Source organism: Prionailurus bengalensis, chromosome D3 (genome assembly GCF_016509475.1).
Source record: "Prionailurus bengalensis isolate Pbe53 chromosome D3, Fcat_Pben_1.1_paternal_pri, whole genome shotgun sequence".
NCBI classification, from domain to species: Eukaryota; Metazoa; Chordata; class Mammalia; order Carnivora; family Felidae; genus Prionailurus; species Prionailurus bengalensis.
In genome coordinates, this window is record NC_057356.1 from 64,213,149 (window position 1) to 64,233,450 (window position 20,302).

General features: G+C 38.1%; 1 non-coding gene across 1 annotated transcript; it reads left to right on the forward strand.

The window, feature by feature from the left end:
• The first annotated feature begins 5,777 nt into the window (after window positions 1–5,777).
• Window positions 5,778–5,924, forward strand: LOC122471107. Its single transcript, XR_006294117.1, has one exon. It is a non-coding gene; the product is annotated as a U4 spliceosomal RNA (small nuclear RNA).
• Window positions 5,925–20,302: the final 14,378 nt, after the last annotated feature.

Sequence of the window (20,302 nt, forward strand, 5' to 3'; positions counted from 1 at the left end):
CTTATGGTAACAATTTCAAACCAAAAATGTTTGAAGGGAATTTAGGGATAATTGCTTTTAAAAGTAAAACAACAAAAACCATTTCATTTAAGTCAAAGTATGGCAATCAAACTGGTACATGTGCCCTTGTATACGAACAAGATAACTATCACTATGAACTCCCCATTGAGCTGCTAATGCACAGAGAAGAGGATGAAATTGTGAGAAATTTAGAAGTTAGGCTGACTTAGTACAATCCAAAAGATCAATTTTGGATTTAAGTTTAAAAATGGGTTAGAGGGGGTTCACAAAAGGTTTTTCTAGTCAAGTTTAATGAATATAATTTTCACAGTTCTAAGTTGAAGACAGTCAAAGCTAGTTACTAAGATAATCCATAAGTTACCACCACATTACAATTGACAAAGAAAACTCCTTGCTCATCCTAGTCAATTATTAAAATAAATCCTGGCCCAGGATTTAAAATCCTATTATAAGCCCTGATTCCTTGGGATAATTCTTATTGTAAACTAAATACTCACATTATTGCTAGTCAACCTCTTTAAGAATTTACAAAAGCTAATTGTTGCTCATTAAGTCAATCCAATTTTTTTCTTGGTATTTGAGTATCCACAAAAATCTGGCCTCAATTTTCCTATTGATTAACATACAAGCAGCTTTTTCCCATATGCTTATTCATTTCTCTTTCTATGCCTTTGGTCATGTTTTTCCTGGAATGCCTACCTCAACATTGTCCTTCTCAAAGTCTTTCCATTCTGAAAGGATAAGCTGAAAATATATATGCTCATGGAGGGTTTCTTAAATGATCTCAAAATCCATTTTTAAAAATTTTTTTTTCAATGTTTATTTATTTTTGGCACAGAGAGAGACAGAGCATGAATGGGGGAGGGGCAGAGAGAGAGGGAGACACAGAATCGGAAACAGGCTCCAGGCTCTAAGCTGTCAGCCCAGAGCCTGACGCGGGGCTCGAACTCCCGGACCGCGAGATCGTGACCTGGCTGAAGTCGGACGCCTAACCGACTGTGCCACCCAGGCGCCCCTCAAAATCCATTTTATAAATTCTCCGAATTTAGCTACATTGGGAGATTATAAATCACAAATTTGTATTTATCGAAAACTTTATTTAAAAATAATGTATTTAGCTTTGGACATGTATTTAGTTGGACGGTCCTTGAGAGATCCCAACGTTCTTCAATGTTTTCCTTTTTTTCCATCTACATATATTGTTTTCCAAAATAAATTGTAATTTTTTAAAAAAAATCAAAATTATTATGGTTCCTGGAATTTTAGAGTACATAGGTTAATGCTGTGCATTAAGCACATGTTCAGCAGACACCTACTGGTCAAGTGATTGATTGAGTTGTTAAGTTCAGTGTCAGAGTTTGATTTGGGGAGTCACTTTTTATTGGCTGGGGGCCACTGTTGTTCAAATATTTAGTGATGCCAATAGGCAGAAAGTTAACATAAATATCTGTTCTGGCCTTTCATGGCTAGAGAGGCTTATTCACCTGAAACAAATACTTCCAGTATTCACATCTATGCTTTTCACTGTATTGAGTGTTCTAAGATGAAATTAAATCAATTAGAAGTGCTATTATATAAGTTCAACTCTTCTGAATTGTAGAATATTTCTAGAAACATTTTATCTATCTTAATTTTCATAGTCTTATGAGAATATTCTCAACAGAAAGTTATTCATTTTAATTTCATGAGTATCATTAAAAAAAAAAGTTCCTCACAAAGTATTAGACTTTAAAAGCATCATGTTGAAGTAAGATTGACTCATTTACCAGTCAGAATAGATGAGGGAAAAAGCACAAAGTGAACAAAGCAGGAAGTATAGGCCAACAAAATCCAATTTCCTCCAGTAAATTACCGTGTGCAGATAACAGCAAACAGGTCATTTAAACAGACTAGATGAATCATTTATCCATTGTTCAGAGCCAGCAAAATTCATTGCTCTGTAGGAACATCCTGGTTATTGACAAAATTTTTGTGTGTGCCATTTATCAAGAACTTACTAGTTTAAGGGAACTAGTTTATGGACTTCTTCCCAAATGAGAAGACATCTTAGCTCAGAGGAAGTGGAACTGAGGGAGCAACCTAAAATACTTGTAGATGGCCTCAATCAGTTGGCCAATATACATCGAGGAGGTATTTTCTAGGAATTGTGAGAAAGATTCAGTGCCATATGTAAATTACATGAGTTTTAAAAATGTATTGCCTATGCTAAGTACTCAATTATATATTCCTGTGTCATTCTATTTGTGTGGGTATTTTATCTCCCTGACTTTATTATAAACATCTTATAAAATCAGGTCATATGTATTATTCTTCAATTGTATGTATCTCCAAGAATGCCAAAATCAGAGGAGGTAATAATAAATGCATTTTTATTGGTTGATTCAGATCAACAAATTTTCAGCAGGCTTTGTGGGAATCATCAACTTATCACCCTAGACTAGAGGATCACTTCTTTTGCAAGGTCTAGATAGTATTTTAGACTTTGTGGGCCAGAGACTCTCTGTGGAACCTACTCAACACTGCCATTGTACTGTGAGAATTGTCACAGACAATGTAAACTAATACCTCTGGCTGTGAACCAATCAAAGTTTATTTACAAAAGCAAGCCACCTGTGGGCTGTAGTTTACCAAACTCTGCCCTATATCATCTTTGAATTCTATGTAACTACTCCATTACAGGAGACACTTACAAAAACATGGTATTATATAATCAACTATTGTTAAAAGATGGACCCATTCAGTGACTATCTCATACAAAATTAGACAAGCTAGCTGTGAAGTGAATTCTATGGTGTGAATGAAGAAAGGAGAAGCATCTAGAAAATCTAGTGAGTAAAAAAAAAAAAAAAAAATAAGAAAATCTAGTGAGTCAACCCACCATATTATTCAATATTTCCATCTTTGGAATCACTCATAAAAGTCACAGAACTAGCAAAGTTATATAAACAGGTAGTTTTTGCTCACCAATTAGCAGGTTAATTATCTAACCTACTGGCATCCATTTTTACAAAGAAATAAAACTCTATAAAAGAAACAAAACTGTGAAGAGTGGGCCTAAAACTGTTGTTCTTTTAACACATATATATATATATTTTGTTGCTTTCTTAAAACCAATATTTAAATAATATTGTATAGTCATTGAAGGAGGCAGTTGAAATGAAATACCCAAAAAAATTATGGCAATTCAGCTATTGAGAGACTAAGCAGGCAATGATATCAATAACATGCTACTGTATAGTTATATTAATTAAAGAGAATATTTCAAAAGACAATAAAAAAGTCATCATGTTACAAAATACCATAAAAGATATCCTATATTTTTTATTAATTTTTTTTAAATTACATCCAAGTTAATTAGCATATAGTGCAAATATGATTTCAGGAGCAGATTCCTTAATCCCCCTTACCCATTTATCCCACCCCCCTCCAACACCCCCGCCAGTAACCCTCTGTTTGTTTTCCATATTTAAGAGTCTCTTATGTTTTCTCCCCCTCCCTGTTTTTATATTATTTTTGTTTCCCTTCCCTTATGTTCATCTGTTTTCTCTCTTAAAGTCGTTATATGAGTAAAGTCATATATTTGTCTTTCTCTAATTTCACTTAGCATAATACCCTCCAGTTCCATCAACATAGTTGCAAATGGCAAGACTTCATTATTTTTGATTGCTGAGTAATACACCATTGTATATATGTACCACCTCTTTTTTACCCATTCATCCATCGATGGACATTTGGGCTCTTTCCATACTTTGGCTATTGTTGATAGTGCTGCTATAAACATTGGGGTGCATGTGTCCCTTCGAAACAGCACACCTGTATCCCTTGGATAAATGCCTAGTAGTGCAATTGCAGGGTTGTAGGGTAGTTCTATTTTTAGTTTTTTGAGGAACCTCCATACTGTTTTCCAGAGTGGCTGCACCAGCTTGCATTCCCACCAACAATGCAAAAGAGATCCTCTTTCTCCGCATCCTTGCCAACATTTGTTGTCACCTGAGTTGTTAAGGTTAGCTATTCTGACAGGTTTAAGGTGATATCTCATTGTGGTTTTGATTTGTATTTCCCTGATGATGAGTGATGTTGAGCATTTTTTCATGTGTCGGTTGGCCATCTGGATGTCTTCTTTGGAGAAGTGTCTATTCATGTATTTTGCTCATTTCTTCACTGGATTATTTATTTTTTGGGTGCTGAGTTTGATAAGTTCTTTGTAAATTTTGGATACTAACCCTTTGTCTGATATGTCATTTGCAAATATCTTCTCCCATTCTGTCAGTTGACTTTTAGTTTTGCTGATTGTTTCCTTCGCTGTGCAGAAGCTTTTTATTTTGATGAGGTCCCAGGAGTTCATTTTTGCTTTTGCTTCCCTTGCCTCGGGAGACGTGTTGAGTAAGAAGTTGCTGCGGCCAAGATCAAAGAGGTTTTTGCCTGCTTTCTCCTCGAGGATTTTGATGGCTTCCTGTCTTACACTTAGTTCTTTCATCCATTTTATTTTTGTATATGGTGTAAGAAAGTGGTCCAGGTTCATTTTTCTGCATGTCACTATCCAGTTTTCCCAGCACCACTTGCTGAAGAGACTGTCTTTATTCCATTGGATATTCTTTCCTGCTTTATCAAAGATTAGTTGGCCATACATTTGTGGGTCCATTTCTGGGTTTTCTATTCTGTTCCATTGATCTGAGTGTCTGTTCTTGTGCCAGCACCATACTGTCTTAATGATTACAGCTTTGTAGTATAGCTTGAAGTCTGGGATTGTGATGCCTCCTGCTTTGGTTTTCTTTTTCAAGATTGTTTTGGTTATTCGGAGTCTTTTCTGGTTACATACAAATTTTAGGATTATTTGTCCTAGCTCTGTGAGGAATGCTGGTGTTATTTCGATAGGGATTGTATTGAATATGTAGATTGCTTTGGGTAGTATCGGCATTTTAACAATATTTGTTCTTCCTATCCAGGAGCATGGAATCTTCCATTTTTTTTGGGTCTTCTTCAATTTCTTTCATAAGCTTTCTATAGTTTTCAGTGTATAGATTTTTCACCTCTTTGGTTAGATTTATTCCTAGGTATTTTATGGTTTTTAGTGCAATTGTAAATGGGATCGATACCTTGATTTCTCTTCCTGTCGCTTCATTGCTGGTGTATAGGAATGCAACCAATTTATGTGTGTTGACTTTATATCCTGCAACTTTGGTGAATTCATGAATCAACTCTAGCAGTTTTTTGGCAGAATCTTTTGGGTTTTCCATACAGAGTATCATGTCTCCTGTGAAGAGTGAAAGTTTGACGTCCTCCTGCCAAATTGGATGCCTTTTCTTTCTTTGTGTTGTTGATTGCAGAGGCTAAGACTTCCAATACTGTGTTGAATAACAGTGGTGAGAGTGAATATCTCTGCCTTGTTCCTGACCTTAGGGGGAAAGCTCTCAGTTTGTCCCCATTGTGGATGATATTAGCATTGGGTCGTTCATATATGGCTTTTATGATCTCGAGGTATGACCCTTCTATCCCTACTCTCTTGAGCGTTTTTATCAAGAAAGGATGCTGCATTTTGCAAATTCTTTCTCTACATCTATTGAAAGGATCATATGGTTCTTATCCTTTCTTCTATTGATGTGATGAGTTACGTTAATGGTTTTGCAGATATTGAACCAGCCCTGCATCCCAAGTATGAATCCTACTTGGTCGTGGTGAATAATGGTTTTAATGTATTGTTGGATCCGGTTAGCTAATATCTTCTTGAGGATTTTTGCATCCATGTTCATCAGGGAAGCTTTGTGCAGTGGCAGTATCGTAGCCAATGAGGTTTATCCGAGGCGCGATTATTGCTAATTGAAAACATGTTCATCAGGGAAATTGGTCTATAGTTCTCCTTTTTAGTGGGGTCTCTGTCTGGTTTTGGAATCAGGGTAATCCTGGCTTCATATAAAGAGTTTGGGAGTTTCCCTTCCATTTCTATTTTTTGGAACAGTTTCAAGGGAATAGGTGTTAATTCTTCCTTAAATGTTTGGTAGAATTCCCCTGGAAAGCCATCTGGCCCCGGACTCTTGTTTTTTTGGCAGATTTTTGATTACTAATTTGATTTCCTTACTTGTTATGGGTCTGTTCAAATTTTCTATTTCTTCCTGTTTCAGTTTTGGTAGTGTATATGTTTCTAGGAATTTGTCCATTTCTTCCAGATCGCCCATTTTATTGGCATATAATTGCTCATAATATTCTCTTATTATTGTTTTTATTTCTGCTGTGTTGGTTGTGATTTCTCCTGTTTCATTCTTGATTTTATTTATTTGGGTCCTTTCCTTTTTCTTTTTGATCCATCTGGCTAGTGGTTTATGAATTTTCTTAATTTTTTCAAAGAACCAGCTTCTGGTTTCATTGATCTTTTCTGTTTTTTTTGGTTTCAGTAGCATTAATTTCTGCTCTAATCTTTATTATTTCCTGTCTTCTGCTGGTTCGGGGTTTTATTTGCTGTTCTTTTTCCAGCTCCTTAAGGCGTAAGGTTAGGTTGTGTATCTGGGATCTTTCTTCCCTTTTTAGGGAGGCCTGGATTACTATATACCTTCCTCTTATGACTGCCTTTGCTGTGTCCCAGAGGTTGTGGGTTGTGGTGCTATCATTTTCATTGGCTTCCATATACTTTTTAATTTCCTCTTTAACTTCTTGGTTAGCCCATTCATTCTTTAGTAGGATGTTCTTCAGTCTCCAAGTATTTGTTCCTTTTCCAAATATTTTCTTGTGGTTGATTTCGAGTTTCATAGCATTGTGGTCTGAAAATATGCACGGTATGATCTCAATCTTTTTGTACTTGCTGAGGGCTGATTTATGTCCAAGTATGTAGTCTATTCTGGAGAACATTCCATGTGCACTGAAGAAGGATGTATATTTTGCTGCTTTAGGATGAAATGTTCTGAATATATCTGTTAAGTCCATCTGGCCCAGTGTGTCATTCAAAGCCATTATTTCCTTGTTGATTTTTTGATTAGATGATCTGTTTGTTGCGGTGAGTGGAATGTTGAAGTCTCCTACTATTATGCTATTACTATCAATGAGTTTCTTTATGTTTGTGATTAACTGATTTATAGATTTGGGTGCTTTCACATTTGGTGCATAAATGTTTACAATTGTTAGGTCTTATTGGTGGATAGACCCCTTAATTATGATATAATGACCTTCTTCATTTCTTGATACAATCTTTATTTTAAAGTCTAGATCGTCTGATATAATATGGCTACTCCAGTTTCTTTTGTTGACCATTAGCATGATAGATGGTTCTCTATCCCCTTACTTTCAATCTGAAGGTCTTTAGGTCTAAAGTGGGTCTCTTGTAAACAGCATCTAGATGGATCTTGTTTTCTTGTCCATTCTGTTACCATATGTCTTTTGATTGGAGGATTGGGCCCATTGACATTTCAAGTGAGTACTGAAAGATATGAATTTATTGCCATTATGTTGCTTGTAGAGTTGGACTTTCTGGTGGTGTTCTCTGGTCCTTTCTAATCTTTGTTGCTTTTGGTATTTCTTTCTTTTTTTTTTTTTATGAAATTTATTGACAAATTGGTTTCCATACAACACCCAGTGCTCATCCCAAAAGGTGCCCTCCTCAATACCCATCACCCACCCTCTCCTCCCTCCCACCCCCCATCAACCCTCAGTTTGTTCTCAGTTTTTAACAGTCTCTTATGCTTTGGCTCTCTCCCATTCTAACCTCTTTTTTTTTTTTTTCCTTCCCCTCCCCCATGGGTTCCTGTTAAGTTTCTCAGGATCCACATAAGAGTGAAACCATATGGTATCTGTCTTTCTCTGTATGGCTTATTTCACTTAGCATCACACTCTCCAGTTCCATCCACGTTGCTACAAAAGGCCATATTTCATTTTTTCTCATTGCCACGTAATATTCCATTGTGTATATAAACCACAATTTCTTTATCCATTCATCAGTGGATGGACATTTAGGCTCTTTCCATAATTTGGCTATTGTTGAGAGTGCTGCTATGAACATTGGGGTACAAGTGGCCCTATGCATCAGTACTCCTGTATCCCTTGGATAAATTCCTAGCAGTGCTATTGCTGGGTCATAGGGTAGGTCTATTTTTAATTTTGTGAGGAACCTCCACACTGCTTTCCAGAGCGGCTGCACCAATTTGCATTCCCACCAACAGTGCAAGAGGGTTCCCGTTTCTCCACATCCTCTCCAGCATCTATAGTCTCCTGATTTGTTCATTTTGGCCACTCTGACTGGCGTGAGGTGATACCTGAGTGTGGTTTTGATTTGTATTTCCCTGATAAGGAGCAACGCTGAACATCTTTTCATGTGCCTGTTGGCCATCCGGATGTCTTCTTTAGAGAAGTGTCTATTCATGTTTTCTGCCCATTTCTTCACTGGGTTATTTGTTTTTTGGGTGTGGAGTTTGGTGAGCTCTTTATAGATTTTGGATACTAGCCCTTTGTCCGATATGTCATTTGCGAATATCTTTTCCCATTCCATTGGTTGCCTTTTAGTTTTGTTGGTTGTTTCCTTTGCTGTGCAGAAGCTTTTTATCTTCATAAGATCCCAGTAATTCACTTTTGCTTTTAATTCCCTTGCCTTTGGGGACGTGTCGAGTAAGAGATTGCTATGGCTGAGGTCAGAGAGGTCTTTTCCTGCTTTCTCCTCTAAGGTTTTGATGGTTTCCTGTCTCACACTTAGGTCCTTTATCCATTTTGAGTTTATTTTTGTGAATGGTGTGAGAAAGTGGTCTAGTTTCAACCTTCTGCATGTTGCTGTCCAGTTCTCCCAGCACCATTTGTTAAAGAGGCTGTCTTTTTTCCATTGGATGTTCTTTCCTGCTTTGTCAAAGATGAGTTGGCCATACGTTTGTGGGTCTAGTTCTGGGGTTTCTATTCTATTCCATTGGTCTATGTGTCTGTTTTTGTGCCATGGTATTTATTTCTTTATTCATTCATTCATTTATATTTTCATCTTTTCTCCCCTCAGAGAGTCCCTCTTAAAATTTCTTGCAGGGCAGAGCACCTGGATGGCTCAGTCGGTTAAGCGTCTGACTTCAGCTCAGGTCATGATCTCGTGGTCTGTGAGTTCAGGCCCCCCGTCAGGCTCTGTGCTGACAGCTCAGAGCCTGGAACCTGCCTTGGAGTCTGTGTCTCCATCTCTCTGCATCTCCCCCATTCTCACTCTGTCTCTCTCAAAAATAATGAAACATTAAAAAATTAAAAAAAAAATTCTTGCAGGGCTGGTTTAGTGGTCGCAAGCTCCTTAATTTTTGTTTGGGAAACTCTTTATCTCTCCTTCTGTTTTGAATGACAGCCTTGCTGCATAAAGAATTCTTGCTGCATATTTTTCTGATTCAGCACATTGAATATATCCTGCCACTCCTTTCTGGCCTGCCAAGTTTCTGTGGACAGGTCTGCTGCAAACCTTATCTACTTTCCCTTGTAGGTTAAGGACTTTTTTTTCCCCTTTATCCTTTCATTATTCTCTCCTTGCCTGAGTATTTTGTGAATTTGACTATGATATGCCTTGTTGATGGCTGGTTTTTGTTGAATCTAATGGGAGTCCTCTGTGCTTCCTGGATTTTGATGTCTGTGTCTTTCCCCAGGTTGGGAAAGTTTTCCACTATGATTTGCTCACATAACCCTTCTACCCCTATTTCTCTCTCTTCCTCTTCTGGGACCACTATGATTCTGATGTTGTTACTTTTTAATGAGTCATTGATTTCTCTAATTCTTAATTTGTCCTCTTTTGCCTTAATCTCCCTTTTTTTTTCTGCTTCATTATTCTCCATAAGTTTTTCCTTTATATCGCTGATTCTCTGTTCTGCCTCATCCATCCTTGCCACTGCGGCATCCATTAATGATTGCAGCTCAGTTACAGCATTTTTTATTTCATCCTGACTAGTTTTTACTTATCTCCATAGAAAGGGAGTCTAATCTATTTTCGACTCCAGCTAGTATTCTTATTATCATGATTCTAAATTCTGGTTCAGACATCTTGCTTGTAACTATGTTGGTTAAGTCCCTGGCTGTCATTTCTTCCTGCTCTTTTTTGGGGGGTGAATTCCTTTGTTTTGTCATTTTGAATGGAGAAAAGGAATTAATGAGGTAGAAAAAATTAAACTTAAAAAAATAAAATTAAAAAATATTAAAATTAAAAAATTAAAAACATACACACACACAAAATCAAATAAACGATGCTAGATCCTAGGTGTTTTTTGGTCTGGGTGTTGAAAGTGGCTTGATAGATTAGAGAAAAAAAGAGGGAAAAAAAGAAAAAAAGAGCAAATTGTTTGAAAATTTGAAAAAGTGAATACACTGAAGTAGACTAAAATGAAATGATGTAAGTAAAACAGAATTTGAAACAATTTACACAAAAGTAAAAAACATAGTAGAAAAAAATTAAAGAAAAATATTTTTAATAAAAATTAAAATAAAAATGATTTTTTCTCTTTCTGTATTCAAGAAAAATAAACGAAAAAAGAAAAGAAAGAACAAAGGGCAATCATTTGAAAATTTGAAAGTGAATACACTGAAGCAGACTAAAATAAAATGATGGAAGTAAAATAGAATTTGAAAATATTTACACAAAAGTAACAATATAGTAAAAAAAAATTAAAGTTTTTTGAAAAAAAATTGAAAACAAAAATGATTTTTTTCTCTTTCTGTATTCAAGAAAAAGAAAATAAATGAAAAAGAGGAAAAAAAGAAAAAGAAAAGGAAAATTGAATAGATGGACTTGCTAGCAGACTGAAATATGACTGAAATTACTTCATTTTTCTCTAGAAGTTAGACTTTGAAGCGCTTTACAGTCCATAAACTAAGCAGGCATTGAAACTTCTGTTCCTGAAGGTGGAGGTTGGCCCAGTTGGGCGGGGCTTAGTGTAAATGTTCTGTTCTCCACTAGATGGCACTTTTAGCCTACTGGGTTGGATTGTTGTGGCACTTGTAGGTGTGTATGCGCATGCAAAGCGGTGAAAATGGAGTCACCCATCTACCCAGTCTCTAGTATCAGAACTCTGTTCACCCCGATCAGCAACCACACACCTGTCCTCTGTCATCAGCTTTCATCCACTCCCCGCTTTTACACCATCTGTGACCAGGTCCCAGGTAGTACCTCTGAGTTTTGTCTCAGATGCGGCTGTTTTCCCCGGCATCTTTGACCCATTCTGCCCCTCTGCAGAGCATCTTACTGAGCAATGGCCGAATGCTGGCCACACCCAGGAATGTTCATGGGACCTGCTGCTGCCGATGCCAAGACTGCAGCCAGGTGACAGCCCGCCCCAGGAAAAGTTCACAAGATAGTGTAGCAGCAGTGTTTCAGGGATTATGGAAAATCACAACACACATCTGGCATCAGGCTTCATCCTTAACAACCTTATTCCAGCACCAGCGAATGTGGCCATTCTCTGGGGTCTGCTTGGACCAGGTGGCCTCACAGCCTCTACCAAATGTCCTTCCAGCAGTGGAACGACTTCTCCCCATTTGGCCTGAGAAGCTCCCAGACCCTACTCTGCTCCTGGGGATTTGCCCTTCCCACCAGAGCACCACCAGGTATTGTGGTGTGGAGTTTCAAATTCTGCACTCCCCCTGTTTACAGTTTTAATGGGATTTAAACCTCTCCTTTCACCCTTTTTAGTTCAGTCCCTGCAGCTGTTTCCAATTTTCCACTTTCTCTCCAGCTGCTTTTGGGGAGGGGTGCTTTTCCCATCTTCCCCCTACCCCCCCCCCCCCCCGGTCTCCATCCTCTCTTGGAATGCAGAAGCGGTTCCCTGTCCTCCGTGGCTTCTCTCTCCCCAAGTTCACCTCTCTGTGCTGCGCACCTGCTGAGTTCTGTGGTTCAGGTTGTGCAGATTGTTGTGTTAATCCTCAAATCAGATTTCTAGGTGTGCAGGATGGTTTAGTGTTGGTCTGGCTGTACTTCATGGATGTGAGACACACAGAAAACTTTCATGCTGTTCTGCCATCTTGGCTCCTCCTCCTATATTTTAATATCATATTATTTATGTTTCAAGATTTTTGTAAGGCTGTGTAACCCAAATAATTAAAGTTATCTCTTAGATTATGGTATTGCAGTAATTCGTTTTTCTTTTTTTATCATTTGATTCTGCGATTTTTTTCTTTTTCAAACACATTATGCTATTTCAGATGTATACTTTTTACAAATCAACTTAAGGTTTGCTTAAGCTATCTTTGTTTTAGTACACTATACAGGAACAAAGTACATTGGAACCAAGGGAAGAAGCTGTTACTTCTTGCCCTGTCCCTGCCACACCCTCTATTGACAAAGTTTGATTTCATGCCAGTTGGCAAAGGAGATCCAGCAAAATAGAAGGGATAATTCTTTCTGAAGTAGGTTGAATAAAGAGAAGATGAGTAAAAAGAGATTACTACTATACATAGTCTTTCTTTGATAATTTTTTTTTGTAATTAAGGTGGTAGATGAAGGAAGAAATGGAGTGAAGAATATTCTTTTGAAAGTGGAAATAATCCACTATCCACTATTTATCTACTAGAGTAGAAAAACAATCAGGATAAAGGATAAATTTGAGAGCAAATCCTTAAGTAAGAGAAGGTAAGATATCAAGTGCCCTGCAGGGAAGAGGATGGGTTATATAAGGAGAAGGGTCATCATAGGAGCCAGAAGAAAAGCAAAGTATGTTAAGTTCAGATGGAGTTTGGTCACACACTTGGGAGGTAGTATTTTTCTTATAATTGTTTCCAAGATCCCTGTTAACCCCTCTGAAATCTCTCTCTACAGATAATCTCTCAAAGAAAGCCACGCAATTCTCCAGATTTTTCAAAAGATCAGTTAGGGTTGCCAATAAAAGACAGGAAGCCCAGTTAAATTTGCATATCAAATAAACAAAGAATAAATTTTTAGTATGAGTATTTTTCAAATATTGAATGAGACATAACATTTTAGTGTAAGTAAATTTGGTATGATACAATATTTTTAGTAGAATGCATATTGGGATGTACTTATACAAAAATATTATTAAATATTTATCCAAAACTCAAATTTGACTGTGTGTTCTATATTTTTATTAACGAAATCTGGAAATCTATCCAAGTAGAGAGCATAAGCAAACTCTGGTAAGTAGAAATAAGTATCTTTTAGAATATTATCAGTTATTATCAGATTGTATACAATCTTATGGGGGCAGTGGAAAAATGTGTAGGACAGGTGTTAGTCACAGAAAGAAGAAGAGGTTACCCATGAAATGCAAGTTTTTATGATTTAATACTTCTGCAGGGTACTACTCTGATGCCAGCAAGTGTCTAATGCTAATTAAGAAAGCTAATATCAATGGGCAGAAGACATAGACATTTTTCCAAAGAAGACATACAGATGGCCAACTGACCTATGAAAATATGCTTAACATCACTAATCATCAGAGAAATGCAAATCAAAACCACAATGAGCTATCACCTCAAACCTGTCAGAATGGCTAAAATAAAAAACACAGGAAACAACAAGTGTTGGTGAGGATGTAGAGAAAAAGGATGTGCACTGTTGATGGGAATGTAAATTAGTGCAGCCACTGAGGAAAAAATTATGGAGGTCCCTCAAAAAGTAGAATTGCCATATGATCCAGTAATTCCACTATTGGGTATTTACCCAAAGGATACAAAAGCAATAACATGAAAAGATACATGCAGCATTATGTTTATTTCAGCATTATTTACAATAGCCAAAATATGGAAGCAGCCCAAGTGTTTATCCATAGATGAATGGATAAAGAAAGTGTGATATATATTTTTCAGCCATAAAAAAGAATGAAATCTTGCCATTTCCAACAACATGTTTGGATCTAGAGAATATAATGCTAAGTGAAATACGTCAGAAAAAGAAAAATACCATATGATTTCACTCATATGTAGATTTAAGAAACAAAACAAATGAAAAAAGAATAAGAGTCAAACCAAAAAACAGACTCTTAATTACAGAGAACAAACTGATGGTTACCAGAGAGGAGGTAGGTGGGGGTAATGGATGAAATAGGTGAAAAAGATTAAGAGTACATTTATCACGATGAACACTGAGTAATGTATACAATTGTTGAGTCAGTATATTGTACAACTGAAACTAATATAACACTGTATGTTAGTTATACGTAATTAAAATTTAAAAAGGAGGCTAGTATCAGCCAAAAGTACCTTAGTTTGAAAATCTTTTGTCATACTTTTATGAGTATCGTGAAGGCACTTAAATTAATTCAGTGCATTTTGTAAGTGCTTTACATTTTCCAGAGTAGGAAACTGAGCCTTCAAGTGATAAGTAACTTGCCCAAAACATTGGAAGGAGGTCTGCTCACCACTAAAGTTGATTCTATATTACAGCTTGCTGCCCCTCAGCAAGACATGTTGGAAATAAGACAATGGGACTTATTTGAATCACAGGGCCCTGTCAGAGGGATTAGGCTCCTCAAGAGGATTGTTCATCTGGGAGGCCTAGTTCCTGGAAGAACTGGAACTACAGAATAGTGACAACAAGGAGAAGAGGATAGACATTCACAGAAAAAACACCATTTGAATATCACAGATCACTAAGTCTCTCTTATTTTCAGCTTCTCTTTTACTTTTGTCTCTTTTTTTTTTTTAATGCTTATTTATTTATTCTTGAAAGTGAGAGAGAACAAACAGGGATGGGGCAGACTGAAAGAGGTAAACAGAATCTGAAGCAGGCTCCAAACTTTGGGCTGTCAATATAGAGCCGGACACAGGTCTCCAACCCATGAAGTATGAGATCATGGCCTGAGCTGAAGTCAGACGTTTAACCAACTGAGCCACCCAGGTACCCCATCTTTTACCTTCTTTAGACCTATATTGAAATTATTCTAAAAAGGGAATTAGGCTACATGGGATTTATGATGAATAATACTTACACTAAAGAAAACCATACTTGATTTGGTACAAAGCTAAATATTTGGAAATGGAGAATATGCCAAAAGTAGGACAACTTATAATAGCTACAATAAATATTTAGGAGGAGTTTAAAGGAGGATGGCAGGGCAGATTGGGCTTGGGTAAGAGTGCAAGGTTTCCTGGTAGTTAGAAGCCTGGTAGTAGGCTTCATTAATCTATTCATTCATTTCACAAATATTGAATTAGCACATATTATGTGCCAGGACTTGTACTAGCTGCAGAAATTTTAAAATTGAGTAGGTCACCATAACTGGCAAATTCAGATGTACCCAAAAAAGAAAAAAAAAAAGGCAAAAAGAATTATTTACACTACCTTCAAAGAACATCAAATAACTCTGAAATAGTTGCAAGATTTCTCCAAAAAAATCTATAAATAAATCACTATTGAAAAATATTAAGGGGCGCCTGGGTGGCATAGTTGGTTAAGCGTCCTACTTCAGCTCAGGTCCGTGAGCTCAAGCCCTGTGTTGGGCTCTGTGCTGACAGCTCAGAGCCTAGAGCTTGTTTAGGATTCTCCCTCTCTCTCTGCCCCTCCCCCACTCACACCCTCTCTCCCTCTCTCTCTCAAAAATAAGTAAACATTTAAAAAAAAATTTAAAAATTATTGAAAAATATTAAGAAGGTCTAAACAAATTAAAAGATATACATTGCAAAGACTCTGTAATGGAAGATTCAAAAATATAAAGACATTTTTTCACAAAGTAATCTATATATTGCAATTCTAATCAAACTTGTAGCCTTTTTTTTTTTTTTTTAGTTTTTATTTAAATTCCAGTTAGTTAACATACAGTGTAATATCAGTTTTGGGTGTACACTATAGGGATTCAACACTTACCATACAATACCCAGTGCTCATCACAAGTGCACTCCTTAATCCACATCACCTATTTAACAAAATTAACAAGCTGACCCAAAATACTCATATGGAGGTGTAAAGGACAAAGAAGTCTATGCAATCTTAAGAAGGAAAAAAGTGAAAGATTTGTGCTATGAGAGACTTATTGCCCTATAGTGATTAAGACACTGTGGACTTGGTGCAAGCAGAGTCAGATACACAAATAGAACAGAATACAGAATCCAGACTCATACATATCCAATGACCTGATGCATGATAACAAACAAATAAACAAACACCTTTATTTACTGAGGGAAATGGCCTTTTCAATAAATAGTACCCTGTCAATTCGGTATCCACAAGAAAAAAAATTAACATTGAATTTATGTTTTATATTACCACCTAATTCTATTATAGATGAGTGGTAAATATAAAAATAAAAGGTAAAATGAAAAAGTAAAAACTTCTAAATGTCCACCAAATGATTGAATGGATAAACAAAAAATATATATCTATATAATCAAACATTATTCTGTCATAAAAAGTATGATAATGAACCTTAAAGACTTTATGCTAAACAAGCCAATAACAAATTACGTATATTATTTCATCCCATTTTTATTAAATGTCCATAAAGGGCATATCTATAAAGTCAGAAAGTAAATTAGTAGTTACTTAGGGCTTGGGGATATTAGGAGTTAGAAGAGCAATAGCTCAAGTGAAGGGGATTCCTTTTTGAAGTGGTAAAAATGTTCTAAAATGGACCGTGGTGATGGTTGCCTATATCTCTTAATATACTAAAAAACAGTAAATATAAATGAACCTTTAAATTAAAAACAAAAACAAAAATGAAAACAAAAACTTAATCATACCATTACAGCATTAAATGGGTGGATTGCATGGTATGTGAATTTTGAGTAAAGCTGCTATTAAAAAAAAAAAGTAAAAACTTCTAAAGAGCAGTAAACAAAGAAAAAATTCATGGCCTAGCGCTGTAGCAGATTATTAAACCATACAAAAAACACAGTAGACATAAAGGAAAAAAATTCATAAATTTTTAAATTTTAAAAATTAAACTTAAAAAAATTTTTTTTAACTTTTTAATTTATTTTTGAGAGAGAGAGAGACAGAGCATGAATGGGGGAGGAGTAGCGAAAGAAGGAGACACAGAATCTGAAGCAGGCTCCAGGCTCTGAGCAAGCTGTCAGCACAGAGCCTGATGCGGGGCTCGAACTCACAAACTGTGAGATCATGACCTGAGACAAAGTCGGACGCTCGACCAACTGAGCCACCCAGGCGCCCCTAAAATTAAACTTTTTTTAAATTAACATATGCCATTTATAGTGTAAAAATTCAATGTGCAAAGTAAGAGAAGGCATTTGGAATGCATATATACATAAAGGAATCATATTCATAATATATAAAGAACTCTCAAAACCAGTAACAGACAACCTATTGGTAAAATGAGCAAAAGTGTTGAATTTTACAAGAGGATATCCAAATAGTAAGTAAACCCATGAAAGGACCCTTATCATCCTTACTGATAAAAGAAATTCAAATCAAGGTACGCTGCCAATACCACTCTATACTTACCAGAATAGATAAAATTTTAAAAATTAAGAAAATGCCAAGTGTTTGGGGGGCCTGGGTGGCTCGGTTCACTAAATGCCTGACGCTCAATTTCAGGTCAGATCATGCATGATCTCATGGTGCCTGAGATCAAGCCCTGCCTCAAGCTCCATGCTGGCAGTGTGGGGCCTGTGTGGGATTTTCTCTCTCCCTTTCTCTCTGCCCCTCCAGTGCACGCACGGCACGCTCTCTCTCTCTCAAAATAAATAAACATTAAAAAATAGAAAAGAAAATATCAAGTATTTGTAAGTATATGGAACATTCAGAACTCATGTACTGCATCTACCTGTCAATATTTACTGAACTTGTTTAGACTCATAATTCAACAATTCCTCACTCCTGAGGAATTCCTCACTCCTAACAAATACATACATATTTATCAAATGACAAATGCAATAATTTTCATAACAGCACCATGTATACTATTTCAATACAGGAAACTACCTAATACCTATTAAGCGTTAGACCTGAGAAATAGTCGTGGTACCCTTACAAAACAGACGGTATGAAGCCATGAGAATGGGTGGTCTACAACTACACCCATTAACATGGATTATCATAAACATAATAAAATATAATACTGAGAGAAAAACCGAAGCACAAAAGCACACGGATTGTATGCTTATATTTATATACATTTCAAAACCAGCTGAAATGAAACAATGACGATGAAAGTCAGGCTAGTGATTATCCTTGGGAGGAGGCAGGGAAAGGGGTTGCTAGTAATTGGAAGAGCATGAAGGGGGTCAGAATGTGCCATTTTGACAGAAGCCTTATTTTGAGCTAAAGGCAACTGAGAAACAGCAGACACAGGAAGAACGCTCTGCCCTCCTTTATGCTTAAAAACCTTTGTACAGGTTACAGAAATTTGCATTTATAAAGGTATTTCTTCTCCCCTATCAGGGAAAGGAAAACAACTCTTATCTGCATTACCTTAGCAATCAACCCTTATTTACCACACAGTTCCCACCCGCCTTCTCACAAGTAACCACCCCTAGTGGACCGACCCTCTTACTACTGGTTCTGGCCCCATACCTTGAGGGCAAGGAGGGCTTAGAGAGAGGACGAGCCCGCAGACCAGGAGCGGGTGGCGGGTTTCTGGAGCCCGGTACTCACCCAGAAGACTCGCTCCTCCAGGCACCGCAGGACACGCACCTCCTCACCGCAGGGTCTGGGCGCTCACACGACGCAGGACTGGGTAACTGCGCGCATGCGTCCAGAGGATCTGAGCACCACGCGCTCGCTCCCTGCGCGCTGGAAATGGCTCCGCGGAGGGCCGGCGGGCAGAACGTACATTCCGACCTGCGGGAGAGGGTGAGGAGGTGAGGAGCCTCTGCTTGCAAGGGTCCAGATCCCGGGTCAGCCAGTCGCGTCCCCTCCGGGACCTCCTCCAGCTCTCCAGCCCCCGTGACCCTCTCGTAGTCCAACCACGCCCTGCCCCTCATGCCCGGGGCTGAGCAAGGTTCCCCTCGGGTGGAGGTGGTTCCTTCGGCTGCTACACAGCTGCACCTGAGGCGTCCGCCAGGGCAGCAATCGAGGCTCACGCAGGAGAAAACGGCATCCAGAGAATGATTCCCAAAGTAAGTAACAGTTTTCTTCACCAAGAGCCTCATGATTAAAACCACTGATTCATTAAGCCCCCTGGGCTGGGGTAGGATACTCAGGGTGGTCACCTGAATCCTCATGGGATTTTATGAGGTACGTTAGCCGACTTCTGGAGTGTGAACACAGTATCCTGCCACCAGTGGCACAGGTGCCTCCTTGTGAGGCAGTGATAGAGTCCAAGGCCATCCCATTTCGGACGACAGCTTTCTCTGTTAGAGACATCCCAGGATTTGATGAGGACAGGCTTTGTCAGCTGTCATTGAAGGCTTGTGGGGGTTAACTTAGTAAGGGCTTTGAAGTGTACTGTGACAGCCTCCCGGCTGATAGAACAAAGATGGCGGCCAAATGATCACAGTGGAAAACAGAACTACCCGCTAGCTTTGAGGGGAGGGAGGTTGGCAACTTTCCTTACTGTGGGCCAATTCTCTCCTGTGCCCAGAAAAAATCAGGGTGCAGTGGTCAAGCCACCCAGGTGGAAGCCACAGTCAAATGTTTGTGACACACAACCACCTGGTCCTATTTGGGGCCTACCCAGTAAATGCCTAGGTGGTGTGACCAGTCAGTGTCAAACCAGTCTGCCCCCCCTTAACGTGGACAGAAAGACCGTACAGTTACAGTGATACCCATCCCATATCCCAGGTACAATGGGTTTGTTTAGAGTGGTTTTTCTGTTGGAAACATAGGAGTGCGTGAGTGCTAACCAGGGGTAAGCTGCATGAATATATTACCTGAAACTGGATTTGCCTCTTGCTGGGTGTGGAGCCAAAAGACATAACCAAGCCAAAAATAGGAAAAGGAAGGGTTTTGTTTGCAACAAGAGAACGCTGTGTTTATTTCCCGAAGTAGTGTCTCCTTGAACAACAAAACGGGAAGTTTTAAGCTAAGGGTGCATACATATTCATGATCATTCGAATGTGTTAAATCCTGAGACGGTACCTTAGTCCACCTGGCCAAAATGGTTTTGCCTGTAGTAATTTAATACACTGCTGTAATATTCCTTCCTTCCTTTCAACCAACCCTGTTGCCTATAGGTTAAGGGGGGGGGGATGGAACCTTCATTCAAGGCTGTGTTCTTTTGCCCCGCCTTACACATCATGACCCTTAAAATGTGACCCTGATGACTATTCAACTAAGGTATGTCTACATGGTACTAAGTTTCTCTAATCCTCTAAATGGTGGTGGCCTGGTTTATGTGGCAACAAGGAAAAGCTTGTGTTAAGCCAGATGCAGTGTCCTCACAAACCACAGCATGTTTAGAACCCTCACGTGGAGGGAGGGGGATATATAATCAATTAGCCAGTTTCTCACCAT